The 19,677-nt window shown below is 33.9% G+C and overlaps 1 protein-coding gene across 1 annotated transcript in view; it reads left to right on the forward strand.

Annotated features, from left to right (window-relative positions):
• Cylc2 (cylicin 2) overlaps positions 1-17,173 on the forward strand; it is a 34,883-nt gene extending 17,710 nt beyond the window's left edge. Inside the window, exons 6-7 of the mRNA NM_001427183.1 lie at positions 4,067-4,251; positions 17,083-17,173. The gene's annotated coding sequence lies outside the window, so the exon portion shown is untranslated. The remainder of the gene's footprint in view (positions 1-4,066; positions 4,252-17,082) is intronic.
• Positions 17,174-19,677: the final 2,504 nt, after the last annotated feature.

Consider the following 19,677-nt stretch of genomic DNA (forward strand, 5'->3'; position numbering starts at 1 on the left):
GTTCCTCATACAGCAACAATATCCCTATGAAAATCTTTTCCCTATGAGTTTATCTGTTCAGTTAAACATATACCTCTATAGTCTACATGTATATACAAAAGGACTTACAGTAGAAATTACCAAACTTCTGAAGTGTCTAGAACATTTTGTGTTCATAGCATTTTGAATCACAATATTGCCCTTATGGACTGTTGTCAGGATGTTGCATTTTATCCACCCGAATCAGTATGTAGTGCTATTTCCTTGTTCTGTTGTATATTTTTCTCATCATGTATACTGTGAAAGATGTTACATATACTTTTGTGTTCAAAACTACTTGAACTCAGTAAAAACAAATATTCTCTTGTGGCATGTCTACTCAGATCTCTGTCTCTTTATGATTAGATTGTTCATTTACTTATAGAGAATTTGAAGGGTGTTTGTTTGTTTGTTTGTTTGTTTGATTTTAATATATTTTGGATAACAGTCTTCTGTATGTTTACCTTCTGCAATTGTTTTCCCAGTCAGTGATTTTTTTTCTATCATTCATGGCACTGCCTTTTGGAAATGAAAATTAGTTTAGCTTTAATAAACTTCTCTTTAAGAATACTTTTTTCTTAAATAGGGCTTTTGCTTTTGTATCTTAACTGTTATCAAAGCAAAGACAAACAGTTTCCTCTTCTTATCTATGAATTTTATAACTGTGAGAAAAATTAATGGATGCCTTTTAATTAATAAGGAAAAATTATGTAATATCACACACCATGAAGTTTTGTTACATTTAAATATACATAAGTGATTGCATTAATCTATTTAAGAATATTTGTTACCTCACATAGTTAATAGCTTTGTATGACCAAAAATACATTTAAAAAGCTCAGTAAATTTAAAAGAAAAAATGCATCATTGTAAAGAGGGTCTATTGTAGTTAACAGTTGTTAGCAGCTGCAATTTTGTATCATTTAACCTCAAAGGTGAATCTCCTGGCCTTTGGCCACTGTGACAGGGCTCTCTGTTTCACTGCTTTTAATCTTCATTCTTGAGTGAGATTAGAAACTATGTGATGGTGAGTAATTTAATTTGATAATGAAATGATTCACCTTCACTGATGTTGTCCCAAGAACATATTTCTAGGTCTGAAGAGTGTTGCACTGTCCCCTTCTTTGTCCACAGGTTCTTTGAAAAACAATGTTGAGAATAATGCTGCAGTGAACATGGAGTGCAGACAGCACTTGAATAGGCTGACTTTGATATAGTTACCCAGAATGGCTGGATCACATGGAAACTCTACAGAGCTTCCACAGAGTTCTGCATAGTGACTGCACTAACTTACACCTCCTTTGGAGAGTTCAGAGGAGATCCCCTTGTACTAACTCCACTGCTGTGCTTTCTTTCCTGTGTATTATGTCATAAGTCTGCCCTAACAGTGAGAGGAGATATCTCATGGCCCTTTAAATTTGCATTTCTTTGGATATTAGTTACATTGAAAACTTTTTTTTGTTTCTTTCATTTATCGGGCATTTATTAGACATACAGTTATCAGTAAGAATAGATCTACTATTGTGAATATGTAGACCAACAGAGAGCAAGAAATAATTTTTATGGTAGAACATATATACATATACATATATATATATATATATGTATATATATATATATATAGGAATGCAGAATAATGGATCTCAACTCCAGTTATTTCCTATGTTTACTAACTTACTATGGAATTTTGTGCTCTCTCTCTCTCTCTCTCTCTCTCTCTCTCTCTCTCTCATAAAATCAGAGGCTTGGATGTGAAGGAGAGGGGAGGTGTCTGGGAATGGAAAAAGTGGCGGAGGGTGGGGAAAATTACAAAAAGATATTTATCTTAGATATTGTGATACAGAGACAAGAGTTTAACTAGCACAAGAATTAAATGGTGATCAAAAAACTTATGCACAGGCTGCCAATTTACATTTTTTCCTTTGACATGTCTATTAGGGACAGGTCTCATTATTAAATTGAATTATATGTTTTGATCTTATTGACTTGTTTAGCATTTTATATAGCTTGTGGTGAAGCTGTAGTCTTCAGATACTTTTTCTCAAGTCATTAGGCTATTTGTTTACTCTCTTCATTGTCCTGTGGGGCGCATACTATTTTTAGTGTGATACTATCAAGTTTGTCTCTGTTTTGTTACTTATGCTTTTGGGATTACATGTAAAAGCCTTTGCCAAGATCATTGTTGAGAATTTTTTCTCTATCAGTTTGTTGCTGATGTTGTGATTTTATAGTTTCAGGCCCTAAGTTTATGTCTTTCATTGACTTAAGTTGGTGGGTGTAAACGGGATGAGATATTTGATTTTTTTTCTTGTGCATATGGTTTTCCAGATTATCTAACAGTTTATTTAAAACTTGTGTTCATTTAATGTCTATGGAATCTACATAAATAATTGTTGACTATGAAATTACATTGTAAACTGTGTGTTCAATATTCTGATTAGTTCTGTGGTAGTTTAAACGACCATTCCCTCCAAAGGTGTCTCGAACTGGTACTTGACCCAATTGGTGGGGCTGAGACCATAAATGTTGATCCAGTTTCTACATCCAATCGAACTTCAACTTTATACATGATATATATATCCAACTTTGTTTTCTAGCAATGTACAGTTATCTTTGTAGAAATGATCATACTTTATAGTACTTTGGTCAACATTCTACTAAAGCTATTCAGCAGGATTATACAAAGACTTGCTTCTGCTTGCCTAATCTTGCCCTTGAGTTCATGCTTCCCATTTTAATACAAATAGCATGACATTTTTATTATTCGAGTTTCATAATCAAGTCAGAATTTCGATACTAGAGTAACCACAACTGTGATTCTTTGGAAAAGACTGTGTTGTTTTGTGATTTGTTTCCTGTTTGAATTCTTATTTTAATTTGAGAGAAAATTTCCTGAAGCCCATATTGTTTTCATACCCATGACAATACTGGATAGCCAAGAGTTTGTAGTACATGTAAGCACTGACATGTTTGAAATTAGTCATCATTTTCAGAGTTCCTTAAGATATAATCTGACAATTGTAATTCTCAGTTCATTCTCCAACACTTTTAAATTAATATATCAGAACTAAAAAGATGAACTTGAGTTTGCTTTTTAGCCAGGTTGAAGTTCATAGCTGCCTGTAATTCTTGGCCAATGAGGTCTAACAGATTCCCTTTTAGACTCTATGGGCACTTGCGCTCATGTGCACACACCTACACACACATACACATAATCACAAGATTACAAAATGAGTGTTCTTTATCTCACTTCTCTGAGAAGGATCTAAATGCTTAGAGAAACAGAGAATGCAACGAAAATAAAATAACAGAGGAATAAAACGTTTGGTCATAACATTACAGATCAGTTTAGACCTACTTATCAATGTAAGGATATTTAAATGGTATCAAATGCATTAGTCTTACTTTGGTATTATTTTTACTTTTGTACATATTTGTAAAAAAATTCATAACTACCCATACCCTGTGTGAAGGCTCTTGATTTGAAATGAATTTTCATCTACATTACATTCATTAGTCTTTTTCTTATGCTTATATATCCAGTGATTTGCAAGTATCATGGTTGAATGGCATATTTATTAAATTTATGAGATAGAATATGGTTAAAATATAGTGTGTCTCTTTTAGATGTTTTGAACTTAAAATCTTAGAAATAGTTCATCTTCTAAATTAAAGTACTTACATTTCATTAAGACTATGTAAAATTATTGTGATTCTAAGGCATTAGACAGTGGAGATAATGCCTAGAAGAGTTAAATAATACTTAGAAAAGTAAAATTGCACTTCAAATCTCAGCTTATGCTTTTGGTATTGAGCAGAGCCTTTTTTAGCTGATCTATCATCTTTCTAAAGGGAAACATTTGGAGGAGTTTATCTCCAGAAGTGGGATTGTAGGAGGAGGAATGGGAGGGAGGGGAAACTGCAGTCAGGATGTGTGAAAGATTTAAAAATAGCTTCACTTTTTCTTTCACTAACACCGAGTCTGATCGTAGAGCTTATTCCTAACCATAACATTAAACATTTACCAATGATACTTTATCATTCAAAGAATGTGAAAAGAAAAGAAGATGATGAAATCAAAGAGACAACATCAGCTCTGGAAATGAGAAGCAAAAAAACCCCCAACAAACAAAAACAAAAAGAAAAAAACAACAGAAATTTATGAAGGTCATTTAAGAAGTACAGCAGAACCCTGGCAATGAAGACGTTGTATAATTTTATTCAAAATCTATGGTATGTGCTAAATTTAAACTTTGTTGAGTTCTGATAGCGATGTGAAACTTCTGAGTTACTTTATTATAAATATATGTCCTGATTGTTGTTTACTGGTAGGCAAATCTCACTAAAATATGTTTCCAATCTTTGTAAACTGTGTGTTGATTGTTGAGTTGTGTCAAAGTATCTGTAAATAACTGTCAATTCACTTATATTAAATTGCAATGTGACTTATCATTATTTTAAAAAAATGAATTTAATATGATGAACTTCTTTCCATTAGAATCTTATTAGGATTACAATTAATTTATATGACTTTTGAAAATGGGAAATAGTTACAGTTTTTTTCTTATAAATATCTGCCTGAATATACTAATGGAACTAAAATAGCTGGCATATTCTTGAATCCTAATTTTTAGTGTTAACTTATAGAATTTATTGCCCATTTATGAAATGCAGCCAAATTGTCTATGTTTTCGCATTTTGAGAGGTTAACAAAATAATTATATTTCATAAAAGAGAATAATTTTGTGAACTATCTTTCACCCAAGCATTCCTTAAAGTTCATTTGTGCATTTTACTGGGAAATATATTACATGAAGAAAAACAGAAGTTACTTCATAATTATTCTATACTTTAACATCTCCATTGCTCACGTTTTATGGTATGCCCCAGATATTTAATTTACAAGGAGCTACAGTTGACAGGAAAATAATTCTACACACATACATGGTTAAACTAAATGTGTATTAAAATCCTGTATCATTCACTTTTAAAGTTTTATTTAAAATATATTAGATATTTAACTAATATTTACATATTTAAGTATATAAATATATGCTATTAAAATTTATTTAATGTTTTAATAGGAAAGTGAGTATACTTGAAATACAGACATCACTGAAAAGACACAGAAAATATAAAATGTAGTAGTCAATCTGTCACTGCATGTGGGAATCATTGAAAATGTAAAGCAATGGAAACTGCACAGATTATATTGTCAATTCCCCCCAAAAAATCTTTTTACAGAAAAACATGCTTTTCTAGTACTTCAGAGGAATGGTACTGCATATTTCCATATTTGGTGAGCTTTAAATGCTTGTGTGTTGCTTATCTCTTTGTTATGTAATAATTGAGCCCAGGAACATCCATTCAAATTTGATAACGAAATATAGATTATCTCAAAGTAGAACATAAAAATCATTAAAATTGTTATTGAACTGTGGGAGTCTAACAATCAATCATCCAATTCCAAATGAAAACATGAAAACCCTTTTCATTAATACATTAATTTTCAAGCATATTTTCTTTTAATTTTTAAGACATTGATGTCCCCTTCATTGATGAGTTGAACATTTTGGGGTCAGGAAAAGAACCTCTACCACCTTGAATTCTTAGGGTTAAGTGAATGAATAGTTCAGTATCAGGTATAAAAGCATAAAAGGAAAATTCCTAAATCTGAAAAACAGAGTTTTGCCTTCATGATCGTACTAGGAAATTTGGATTTTTCAAATTATTAATATATTAATGGGTTAGAAATCCAAAACCCATTAAAAATGACTCTAGGGCAACTGTTTGGGATGCTAGACATCTTCCTTTTACCTCCTTCTAAACGAATTGGTACCATTTAAACATCCTCATCCATCTTGTTGCTTTATTATGTGCTTACTGATAGAATGGGATTTTGAAGACTTAGATACAGTTTGGGATGTGACAAGTACATTGTAAGGTATGGCACACTCCAGAATATCATCATAAATTGTTACTATGTTTCTACATAGAAACAAGGTACAGAGACCAAAAGAAGAAAGGAGAGTGACAGCCAGCACTCGAAGACCCAATAACTCACTGTAAAGCTATCTGCATCTCAAAAACTGGAGTTCAGTGAGCACAAGATCAATTTACAAAATTATGCTTAAAAGAGTAATAAGCTATTTCACTCCGTTAAAATTTATAGTATTTGTGGCTAATAATTTCTGGTGCTTTGGCCTCAGTTAGAGTAATGGGAATAAACTGTGTTGGCAGTCAATGTTCTGAAGCTTTCTGAGCACTGACAGCAGGGTTAGCAGGACTCCACTTGATGTATCTGTAATCCTTCAATGTCGTTAACTCCCGAGTCATATATACATATCTCTTACCATTCTGTGTGAGGAAATGAAAAAGAGGATGCATACTACATTTGGTCTATGCAATAGCATGGATACCTAGGAAAAGCACTTACGACTAAGCTGTGAGCTCACTATATTTTCCATGGAACATCATCTTGACTTTTGAAAAGATAATTAACAAACTGGCTATTTGGTCTGAAAATTGAAAGTATTCTCTAGAAAACACTGTTTTGACCAGGCACTTCCAGAAAATCAACTCTGAAATAATGTGAATGTATGAGTCTGAATTAGCTGAAGAAACAGAATCAATAAACTGAATATATAAATATGAGAGTTAAACAGACAAAGACTGGATAGTCCCACAGTGCCTGGCAGCCACAGAACCAGCAGCTTCCCTGATCAAGAAGCTGGAACCCTCAGCAATAAAGCAATGATCCAGCCCCCAAACCTGAAGGCCTTGAAGCTCCCTAGACTTTTGCTTCGGTGACTCATATTCAGGGCCAAGACTTAGAGACTGAAAAGGCAAAGACAGAAGCAGAAACTCCATCATACATGAAGGGTCTAGTTTCAGGCACATGCAAACTTCCAGGTTTTGCCTCCCATCTCCCATTATGTTGATGATGCCATTCACACCCAGGGTGATTTTTTTCCATCCCAGTTCACTGGCAGACACACCAGAGTCTCCACAAACATTGTGTAAACGTCCAGAAGTACACGTTAAAGGTATCCAGGAAGTTTCTCAATTATTTGTCAGTTATCTTGACAATCAATCACAGTCATCCATGATAAGAATCAAGCATTGGGGAGAATTTCATGGTTTTGGAAGACTTGGAACCATTACTGTGGTCCAAACAGCTCTCCAAAGTTGTCTCCTGGAGGATATGCAGCAATATGTCATAGAAAAATGTGAATTCTTGATAAGTAATGCAATGGATTATTCTTCAGATGATGGATATTAGGTAGAAAGAAAGAAAGGGATTACATGTAACTTTAAAATCCAAGCTTGCTCCTTCTCAAGAGCTCCACTAGAGCTCTTTCAACCTTTTGCAGCTAGTTCCACTAAGCTGTCAATGACTACCCAGTTTCTCCCAGCTTCCCTGACTAGCTCTCTCTGTCTTCACTTAGCTAGCTCCCATGGCTGGCTGACTAAACTACCCACCAGTGACTGTCCTGCTGTTATGCCCTTTCTCTTGTCCACCTGAATCATTGTGAATAGAAAACATCAGACATTCTTAATATTTTAAAATCAGTCAGATGACACAACCAGTGGGTTTGGAATCTATTGTCCTAAAATCATCAGCTATTCTATATTAGACTCCATCAGGGATGGCAGGGGAAACCATTGGATCGAATAGCCCCCAGGACTATGTGGTGTCAGCCCTCTCTACTCCACAGCCTTGCTGAAAAAGCCCTTTCTCTTTATTGTCTCCTCTTCTTCCTCCGGGGACCTGGAAAACCCAGCTCAATATCTTCAACTAAGGATTGGCTTCTGCTGTCTTTATTTACCCAATTAAAGAATTAGGGAATCTCCCCTTACAGAAAAGAAAGAAGGAATGAAGGGAGGAAGGAAGATAATGCATACATACATACATACATACATACATGGATACATAGGTGATAAATGGATGGTTGGATAGATCGATGGTAGAAAATCTGAATCAGATATGCTGTCGTAAAATGAAATGTTTCACAAATCTCAATGACTAGCACATGTTCCAAAACTCTTTAAAAGTCCATAAAATGCAACACAATAAATAAAAATACACTAGAATTTCATGCAACAGAATGCAGTAGGCTCATTTGCATGATGCAGGTTCCGCATTACAAAACAATAACAACTTGCCATATTTTACTATGGATCACAAAAGATTTGACAACTATACAAAAAAAGTTTTTTTAAATACTCTTTGTCTATTCATTACTGTGTGAGGATGAATATTCTACAGATACATCACTCCCTGAAAGCAGCTAGCAGTATATAATGCGCATGGAGAAACCCAGCTGTATTCTATTAAGACAGACATAAAGGGATTTGGAGAATGGAAAACAATACACCCCTCCCTTCAGAAGCAGAGTTTTCACTCATGTTCTGTATTTTAACAGGTAAATGAGCTTATGCATATTTAGTGAAGAAATTATGTCAAAATCATCAGATTAATTATGTCATAAATATCAATAGATATAACCCATATCAGCAAATACCCTTTGGGGGAAAAATATGTTTTAAGGGTGGAAGGCGTTCCTGAGGTCAAAACTTTAAGAACTAATGAACTGATGTCTTCAATATCTCTCTTTTTCTCTCTCTAATAAATTGTTTGACAATTATAATGCTATGAGTAACAGTAATAAGAAAAAAGATTTATAATTAAATTCTCACAATTCATAATTGAAATATTTTACACAGTTTTCAATGTCATATTCATTTTATAAAATCATTCAACAGTTACATCTTTGTCAAAACTAACATTCCCATAAAAATAGTATTAAAAAATGTCTCCTCATAAACACATGTATTACTCTTGTATTAATTTTCAATCTTCTAGTCATGTACAACACAGAGCATCTTTTTCTTTTTTTTTTTAAATTTCTTTTTTTTTTTTTGGTTCTTTTTTTCGGAGCTGGGGACCGAACCCAGGGCCTTGCGCTTCCTAGGCAAGCGCTCTACCACTGAGCTAAATCCCCAACCCACAGAGCATCTTTTTAAATGTTTATATATCATCAGCGTATCTTCTTCAGTGAGGTATCTGTTCACATTTCTCACCCAAAGTTAAAATTTACCTGCCTTGAAAGCTGTGATGAGTATGTCTTCTCTTCATTTAGACTCTACATGTTACCCTATCCCACTTAATTTTCACAGACAAAGCATTACATTCATCTCCCCTCACCATCAGTTCTTTAGCCCACTTATTAATGTAACTTATTTTCACATTCCCTCCATTGTCTTCCTTCTAAGATCTCATAATCAGCCAATTAAATGCCAAGATGGTCCTTTCTCTTCTCTGTGGATGAGAGTGAACTGTTCCCTACTCTCCCAAAACAAGGGTTAAATTAGCTATGTGTGTTGAGGCAGTGTTTCTCTCAGTTACATTCAGATTACCACAGTAGTTACTGTTCTTTACTATGGCCTTGTAACATTTGGACCAGTTTCTCACATTGAAGCTGAAGTACTGTAAAGTTGAAGGTCATTCCTAACTAAGCAGCCATTGCTCTTTAACTGTTCTAGGAGAGGGAGAGTTAGCTTTTTATTATTTATTTTACTTTATAGTCCTTGGTGGTGTAACATGCTTCAGGGGGTGTAGATCGGCATTTTGATTGGATGTTTTCATTTGTTTGTTTGTGTGTTTGTTTGTCTGAAGATGAAGAAAAAGGGTTAGTTGGATATGGGACAGAAATAAATTTGGGAGGAGATTAGGAGAAAGTGTGAATTTGACCAAAATAGAAAGTATAAAAATCAGAAAGAGGTAAAAAACATGTATCAAAATAAAATACCGAAAGAAAGAAAAAGAAACCCTGTGATACCAATAACCTAAATAGATGGCATCTTTAAGCCATTAACCCAGAAGTATCAACAAATATGTACAGTCCTTTCAGTATTGGCATCTAAATGTGGAGAAGATGAAAAACATACAACTTGTTCATGTTAACAATGATTTCTCATTTTCTTTTTGTCTAGACCTAGTGTGAAAAATGCCATACAAAAGCGATGTTAACTTATTTTAGGAACTTAAAAGTCTCATAAGAATTAAAACATAATACCTAGACCCCAAGGGAAAATGGCCTTTTTTAAGAAAATGAATGTTGCAGTCTAAATTGCTTCCATGAGAAGGCACACTAGTTTTAGATTGAAAGAGACTTTATTTATCTAGAAAATAAGCAATTATTTTTAGTTCAAGGTCCATTCTAACGCCAAGAAGTACCTCAGATCAAGCTCAGTGCACACTACACCTGATGGGTAAGAGTAGATAGGACCCTGTATTTCAACTATGTAAAGTTTCTTTGTAAATATTAGTTTCAATACATAAAAATTTAGACTAGTTTCCAAAGATTACTTTTTTCCTTCTTTCTTTGATGAAACCATAGATGTTTTCTAGTTAGAAGTTTAATATATAAGTAAGTGCCAGGAAAAAATCTTATTTTTGAGGTCATGTGTAAAGTCGTTTTATTAAAATCCTGGAAATGTATAAAGCACTCAGTGTCAGGAAATGTGGAGGCCTGGAGAGTGTTTTCTGTGGTGCTGAGTTAAACCATACAATGTAGATGAGAGAGGTGGAGACGGGGAGAAGGAGAGAAGGATATAGGGGGAGAGGGAGACATAGAGCGAGAGGGAGAAGGAGAGGAAGAGAGAGAGAGTTATGTAATACTGGTCATAAAACTATAGAGAAAAGATTAGTTAAACAATGCCTTGATTTTTAAAAGTTTAGATTTTTTCCTTTAATATTCCCTGAACATGACATCATTTTAACTACTTATTTTTCTACAGAATAGGATATACTAGGCTCAGCATACCTTTCTGCTGCTGGTTCCTTTATTCTCACTCTGATTCTAGTTTTGAAGAAGTGACCATTTTTCATGTATCCAGAATCTTTGTGTTAGAAGCTACTTGATGAGCAAGCACTAAGGGCCCTTCTCGAATGTACTTTCTGTATCCTGATTGACTCCTTCAACATTAGCATTCACTTAAAATAGTTTTTCCTAGGGTTTTTTGTTTTCAGGATACTACAAGCAATTATTTATTCTAATACTACCAGGAAAGAAAAGGAACTGGAAGAAGAGGGAAGCAGAAAACACTGTTAGCACTAATTCCATGGTGACATGTGAAGCCACATAGTTATCTCAATTCATCTCTAAAATAGTCTTCTTATTTTATTCTTCTGTAAGCTTAGACCCTGGCAGGCTTTCATTGTAATTCCTGTTTTGTCTATTTTACCCTATTTCACAGTGAGTAGGGAGATCCACATTTTGCAGGTAAAACATGTTTAATCTCCAATATTCAGGGTAAGTCATTTTCAATGAAACAAAATGCACAACATCTATAACATCTGTATGGATTATTTAACATATTAATGAAACTGAAATTCTTTAAAAGTTTATGCTTTAAATTTTTTGACTAGTGGAAACATTTGATTGTATCTAATAATCATATTTTTGTCCCATGAAATTTTGTTACGTAAATTCAAAACACCTTAAATTAACACAAGAAATCTTAGAACACTCTCTAAGAATTTGAGGGAGAAAAAGAAAACCATAGCTGAATACCACAAGATTCTGGAGCCAGTAAATCAAGTATCAGGACCTGAGGACCTAGATTCACCAGGAACTATACAAATCTTCACTTTCATGCTGCACGCATATTTTTCACTTGCTTCTTTGACGTTAATGAGTTTGATCTAGTTCTGTGGGAAGGAGTTGAGCCTTGGCATCATGAAGAGAGCCTTATGAGAGGCTGTTGGTGAAGCCTAGTTCCAAAACAGCAGTGTTTTGGAAATGCCAATATCATGAGATGACCAACAAGAAACGCAGCAACAATGGAATATAGGCAGCTGAAGTCTAGAAGACAAGGGGGAGCTTGAATGGGTGCAGCTGAAGAAGTAACCCAAGGCCTTAGAGGACCCTAGAAGATTGAGAGTGGATTCCAGACATTGGACATTTAGAGTTTGACTTTGGTTTGATTATGTCTGTCCTGATATTTTTCCTTCTTGAAGTAAGAACGGATTGTAGTGCAGCCCACAGCTGAGAAACTTTGAACTGTAAAAAGACTGAATTTGTAAAGAGATTGCATATTTTAAAGGGATTGTAATTTTAACATGTAAGGATTTGTTAAGACTGGGAATTTTAAAGTTATTTAGAACTTGGGGATAAATAAGAAAGTAAGGGTTGAGTCTTAATAGTGATGTGTTTGTGTGTCAAGTTGACAAGGGGTCAAATATACAGGCTGGTATGGTCAACTTAACACAAGCTGGAGAGATCACAAAAATGGAGCCTCCCTTAAGGGAATGCCTCCATGAGATCTAGCTGTAAAGCATTTTCTCAATTAATGGTCAAAGAAGGAGGATCTAGCCTATTATGGGTGGTGCTATGTCTGTGCTAATAGTCTTAGGTTCTATAAGAAAGTAGGCTGAGCAAGCTAAGGGAAGCAAGCCAGTAAGCAGCACTCCTCCTTGGCTTCTGTATCGACTTCTGCCTCCAAGTTCCTACCCTATGTAAGTTCCTGTCCTGACTTCCTTTGGTGATGAACAGCAATGTGGAAGTTTAAGCTGAATAAACCCTTTCCTCCCTAACATGCTTCTTGGTCATGATGTTTTGTGGAGGAATAGAAACCTGACTAAGATAGAATGCTAAATTGACCTGGCTTCCTTAATTGTGGCCTGAAATGTTTTCTCAATAGAAGTCCTCCTCACTGTCCTTCAGGAGACAGTTCTAAAGTTGAAAGGGTAAAATATGGATTCTCTGAGTAACGAGACTCGTGTGTGTGTGTGTGTGTGTGTGTGTGTGTGTGTGTGTGTGTGTGTGTATACGTACATGTATGTAGGACAGAAAAGGAGAGATCATGAAGCATAAGATATAATTTTGCTCTTATTTTTGTGATTAATAACAATGTAATCTATGTTGAGATTGCTGATACATTGAGTAGAATAAAGTACAGCAATGAATCTAAAATGATAGGCAAAAAAAGTATCATTAATTTCAGTTCAGCACTTTATGCCTAATATACAGCCACTAATTCATGCCACCTCTTATATTTGAGATTTTATAATTTATGCTAAATATTAAATCTACTGTGGACTCATTTTATAAAAGACATTTGATTAGAGAAGTTGAATAGCGAACATTCAGAAGTTACATAGTAAAATGAATAAATGACATGAATAATAAAAAGAACAATGACAATAACAAACGTGTTCTGTTGCAAAGCTAGGTCTTATTTTCAACATATTTTTAATTTTATGATTAATCACTAGATAAATTACATTTATTAATATATCACATTTTATATATGATAACTCTGAAACCTCATCTAAAATTTGCTGTTAAGCCATTCATACGTGTTCATCTTGGTAAAATCATGCGTTACAATGTGTGTGTATTTATATGTTTATTTATGTGGAATTAGTGCTTGTGTGAGTCAAAGTACTGTTCATCATATTTCTATTTTACAAAATCATTAGAAACTATCTCAGTTGATAATCAAAAATAATTCAGATCCCCATTTTTTTCATCAAATACTGAATTGTGGCGAATATTCAGACAAGTTATACCTAATGCCAAGAAATACCTCAGATCAAGCTCAGGGCACACTACACCTGATGGGTGAGACTAGATAGGATCCTGTATTTCAACTGTGTAAAGTTTCTTTGTAAGTATTAGTTTTTAATAAATGAAAATTTAGACTAGTTTCCAAAGATTAGTTTTTCCTCCTTTCTTTGATGAAACCATAGGTGTTTTCTAGTTAGAATTTAATATATAAATAAGTGCCACGAAAAAAATCTTAGACAGAGTTGCTTAGTAAAGTAACAAATATCTGGAAAAATTAAGAGTACAAGTAACCATTACCTTACTAAAATCAAATAAACCTAAAAAAAGTGTTCTTTATCATATGTTTTAGATAATTTTCCTTAATGAAGACAGTTTTTTCTAAAACATTATATTTAGTTTTAGGCTAGTGGCAATGAACAATGTATTCTTCAGGGATACGGACAGAAAGAGAGGCATACAGAAGCATTCACAAAGTTCAATGACAATTCAATGATAGTATACATTAATTCAGATGTCTGGAGTGATTGAACCAACTTACATAATTAAGGAAGCAGCAAACACAAAAACAAGAAATTAATGTTTGTTTGCCATCTTGCTATGCGGAACATATTCTTATTTTCCTAAGCAATTACTACCATGGATACTGGTAGTATTGTGAATATCATTAGAAACGCATGAATGATTTGCAGTGAATTAGAAAGTAATAAGCAAAGTAGTGTAGCCTTTAAATTAAAAGTGTAGCTATGTCTGTTTTCCCATCAGTCTTGTTTTTTCCTTGATGAGTATAAATTTAGATTTTCAGGTGACACCAACCCTACCAGCTTGTGCATACATACCATTGCTTGGCTATAGTATCTGTAAATTTTATTTTGGACTGTGAGGATACCATTAAATAATTCCTCATAAGTCTATTTGTGCAACTGCTTCTCATTTTATTTGACTTAACATTGTTTTGCTACAGATGTCACTAATGTAAGGGTACATAAAATAATTATATAGCAAACATAGTCCACTCCTAGGACAGGGGTTTCAAGGCTAAGTAACTTATCAATCACTGAGCTTTGTTTCTTCCATTTGGGGACTTTAAGCTGTTTCAGAAAAGAGGCAACAGTCATTTTGTAAGGGTACTTCAAATCTTGATGACAGTCCAAGAGTAACACAAGTACAGAGTTCAAGAAAAGCTGACCAAGTTTGGAAAAGGGCCACAGAGAGATGGCTAAGAGGATCAAGATTATTAGATACAGATATTTATGAGATGCAGAAAAAAACTCTATAAAGCATTGCTCTGGGTTTATGTAATTTTGTCAAGTTTATGATCTACAAAAGAGGGCATTCTTCTAGGTTATATAATCAAACTAATTCATTAAGAAAGACAGCTGTCTTTCACCTGCTCAAAAAAGGAACAAAACCTCATCTTTAACTGCTCTGTGCATATTGCATAACACACACACACACACACACACACACACACACACACACTTCATGTTTGCAAAACAAACAAACAAACAAACAAATAAAAGCCAGACAGCCAGGAATGCACCCCATACAAGATTCACCCCCAGGGTATACTGAGAAGCATTCCAGCTGCCCGCCTTGATCCTACCTCAAGTGCATTGAAACTGATTTCCCTAAAGACTTACTTCCAGGACAACTTCAAAACACCTAGCTCACTTGGTCCAGCCTTTCAGACTGTTCCAGTCTGGACATCATTTAAGCCTGCACTTCCTCAGCATACAGAGACTGGACAACAAATGCTACAGCTAGCTTTATTAAGACTAACAATTTCATTCTAGAGTTCTTGGACCCCCTCTTACCCCCCCCAACAAAAGGAATCCTTTTTCTCAATTAATCAGGAAGAAATTATCAGAAGAATGTCATACAAATCCCTTAAGTTGAGGTTGATGGCTTTGTTCATTTATGAATAATAAATAAATTTTTGAACATGTTTTACCAATAATTGGTCGTTGACAGGAAGGAAATGAGATATGAAGTTTAGACTCAGGGATTTCTATCTTACCTTTTTGCCCCACTGTACTTCTTACTTCTTAGATGAGGGGTAGGGGTTGAAAAGAAAAAGAAAACAAATATAAAACGACCTTAGAAAAGAGAAAGGAAGCTTGCCTCCAGAGAGCTACAAACCTAAGGTTTATAAACATCCCAAATTTATTATTCAAGTTTTCTATCTATTTGTACAATAGTATTTTGGGGCAGTGTCAATTCTTTATATAGCAAGTTAAGGAAGATTACTCAATTTTCTTGCAAGATACCTTTATCAAATTATGAAGTATTAACAGTTGGATCTTGAATTCCCACTAAAAACATGGATAGAATAATTAATGATATAGAGGGAAATGGATATAATTACTGGTCCTGTCCAGATACCTTATTTATTGTATGTCATACATTTTTAGATCTATTTTAATAGTGTTTATGATGTTACTGTTATAATAATTGTTATCAGCTTCTCCTTTTAAAAGGATGCAAGTAGATATTGTGCATTTAATGTGGAGCCTAGCTCACAACAAAATAAAACTGTGTATAAGTCTAACATGCTTTGTGTAATGCACCAAAGTTTGATGTAGAAAATTAACATGAAGCAAATTTTCTTTGGGATAAAAAAACTAACAAAACTTCCAGTGATGCAACTCTTCAGGAATTAATGTAATGGATTTCAAATGGATCTCCTAATTTTATGTGTATTTGGTTATTGAGTGTAAAAAGAAATAATTCTCACCATTATTACATTGTAATTTTATTGGGAGTCATAGAAAACAGTTTCAGAGTTTATAAAGAAAGGATTTGGGTAGCAACTAAGGAAATCATGCAGTTTACTCTTAAGTTATATGAAGCTAAATTATATAGAAACACAATAAAGTGTTCGTGTTTATTAGAGAGGGAAAGAAAGATCCAACATCATACAAAACATATTTGAAAGTTAAATGATGTTTGCTGGATCACAGAATTATTGATCTATGTTCAACCTTTAGCATCTTGAACATATTTCCTCTTGCGTGTTCCCGGGGCTTTAAGTAAACATGCTTGATTTTACAGGATGCTTCAGTTTTCTGAGTAGCTCACATTGGATTTAAATACTTTTCACCATTAGAAAATATCTCCCTTACATCTCATTAACTACCTGATTCTCCTCAATTTCTATTTTAGTGGCTATCAGCCTGAAAAATATCAATATATATATTTGCTTCAAGTGAGTGAAGGTGTTTTCAGGCAGTGGAAATAGACTATGCCCCAACTGCTGATCCAAGCTTTGATCAAGAAATTGTAGGATGTATAGATGACTCTGTCTTACAGATCTTTGTAGATTATTTGCTTACGTATAAGTATAGTTATCAATGTAATCTATTATCAACTTGAGATAATTTAGTTACCAAGAATATACATATTGATATTATTTTTTCTGATATAGTAGAACATGCCATATATGGGTTTATCTTTGACATTTTGTTGCTCATGTGTGATTAAATTTCAGGTATACTATGAAGAACTGTTCAAAATTCTCATTATGGAAGAGTGCAACGTTTCATTCTCTTGATTATCTTCATGTCTGTGAAGTTGTCAGGCAGCTCTAATTTTGAAATGAATGAATTTTAACATCAGATGAAAACATCCATTAAAACATTTCTTCATGGATATGTCTCCTATGTCTCTACATGTTATGGTTACAATTTAATTTAAAAAACCATACATATGGTTGGAGTGGTCATGGCATTTGATTTTCATTCAGGTATACATCTCTGGACTTTTCTTCACTTTTCCCTTCTCAACATCAAGAGAGAGAGAGAAAGAGGAGGGAGGGAGGAGAGAGAGAGAGAGAAAGAGGAGGGAGGGAGGAGAGAGAGAGAGAGAGAGAGAGAGAGAGAGAGAGAGAGAGAGAGAGAGAGAGAGAGAGGTGGGACTGAGGTAGCACTGACAAAACACCACACCTAGCTGTTGCTAGGTCCCTGGGAGTCTAGCAGTAATTGTCCTGTAAGGCAAACACTTCCATTCCTAGTTTCTTCAGGGCTTTTATCATGAAGTAATTTTGAACGTTGTTAAAAGGACTCATTGTCCTTTTGATGAACTAACCAGAATTTTATGTACACTTCTAGAAGGATCTTCTAAATTCTGGGGCTGCTTTTCTGTAACCAGCTTAGCTTGAATATATTTCCATCTACTATGCTTTAGTTCAAGTCAAGTTTCATGTGATAGCCATGTGGTTCTGCAGAATCTGTTGGTCTCAAGCTTATAACAATTGGGAGTTTAGTGGGGTGAGTCTTCTGGGTGTGGGGACATGATTGTATTTAGTTTTCTACTCTCCCTGGAAGAGTGATGTGAAGCAAAATTTCTCCCAGGGGTCTGCTGTGAAACCTTGCTTTAATGCAACAGGTGATGTTTGATGGTTGGCTCTAAGTGGTTTCCCAGTTTCTCGTGATCTTCTGAATAAATATAATTTTGGTAAGCCTGGTAAATAAAAAAAAAGAAAGTTATATATTGGGTTCATCGGCTCATTTTTTTAAATTCACAGTTTACTTGAGTGATATTTGAGTTTTGCAATTCAATATTTAAATTTTCCAGCAATTCTTTCTTAAAGAAAACTAAAATACATAATAGCCAATAAAATAAAACTACAATTTACTCTTTAATTCATCACTGTTGAGTTTTAAATAGTCTTACAAATAAATTTAAACTGTTATAATCTAATCTAACTTGCTATTTGGATTGTGTATAATATTGCATCTTTACCTTTTATTCAACAAAATATTTCAACATTCTCATTTTAAAATAGCATTAGTGAATTGTGAATGAAATTTGAAAAAAATGTGTTAATTAATGAATGAGTTGTGCATGTACATAGCCCTTGAAACTACTGGTAAGAAAGGAAATAAATGTAGACATCATACTAAAATTCTTACCTTCTTATTTTGTTTTATGCTAAGTACATTTTGCAAGAAGTCTCTTCTCTTGACAAAGATTTTCAGTGCCCATTGTTGTCTAAAAATTATTTGTAGACAAAATGCCTTCTACCCTTCACATAACTTTTACCTTGCATTTGCTTTTAGTGACAAATGCATAAACTCATTCTCTACATACATTGAGGCTAAGAAGCCATTATCCTGTGTATTATAAGAGGTTTTTTTTTTATTTTGGCCCTATGTTTTTAATATTTAAAGTTGATTTTTGGGTATTAGTGTAAGATAAAAGTCTACTTTTTTTTCTTTACAAAAATACTGCTTATTTTTTTCTTCAAGTATTTAATCAACTACTTGCTTGAACTTGAATACCATTTGATTCCAAAAAGTTTGTTGATCTTCTTATATGTTGCACTTCTCCTATTTTAACAGAAGTTTCACAGGAAGTTTCCAAGCTACTTTGTGAATCTTCAATGTTCAAATGGTCATAATGTTTAATTGCTGCTTTTTGACAATTTCTTCCTTGTCTTTTCCTGGGTCTGCTTATGTGACTAACTTCCTTAGACAGGAGTTTTTCTCAAATCAACACCCTCTGTAGGACAATATTTTTGATAGATATTGCTTAAATTTAATTATATCATGGAATATCTTATTTTCTTCATCTATTGTATAATCCAAAGTTTTGCTGCATAGAACAGTCTGGGTTGGCATCTGTGGTCTCCTGAAATTTGTGCAACATCTGTCTATGTGGTCCTTCAGGGTTTTAGACTATTTATTCAAAAGTCAAGTGTTTTCGTATTAAGTCTTCCTTCATATGCTACTTGCTATTTTTCCCTTGTGGATTTTAATATTCTCCCTTATTATGTAGGTTTAGTGTTTTGATCATTTTGTGCCAAGATGAATTTCTTTTCTGGGTCACTTTAATTGGTACTCTGCCAAATTTGCAATCAAATTCATAAAAGAAAATTTTCAACTTCAATTATGCATTGGTTCTCACACAGTGAGTGTAGGAAACTTCATATCAAATTTGTAACAATATACAAGTCATCCATTCAAAACGTGGAGAAATATCAGAACTAACTAAATGGACCTATAGATATTGACAGAACATTTTACCTGGACACAAAAGAATATAACATCTTGCTATCATCTCATAGATATTTTCCCTAAAATCA

Source organism: Rattus norvegicus, chromosome 5 (assembly GCF_036323735.1).
Source record: "Rattus norvegicus strain BN/NHsdMcwi chromosome 5, GRCr8, whole genome shotgun sequence".
In the NCBI taxonomy this organism is placed as follows: Eukaryota; Metazoa; Chordata; class Mammalia; order Rodentia; family Muridae; genus Rattus; species Rattus norvegicus.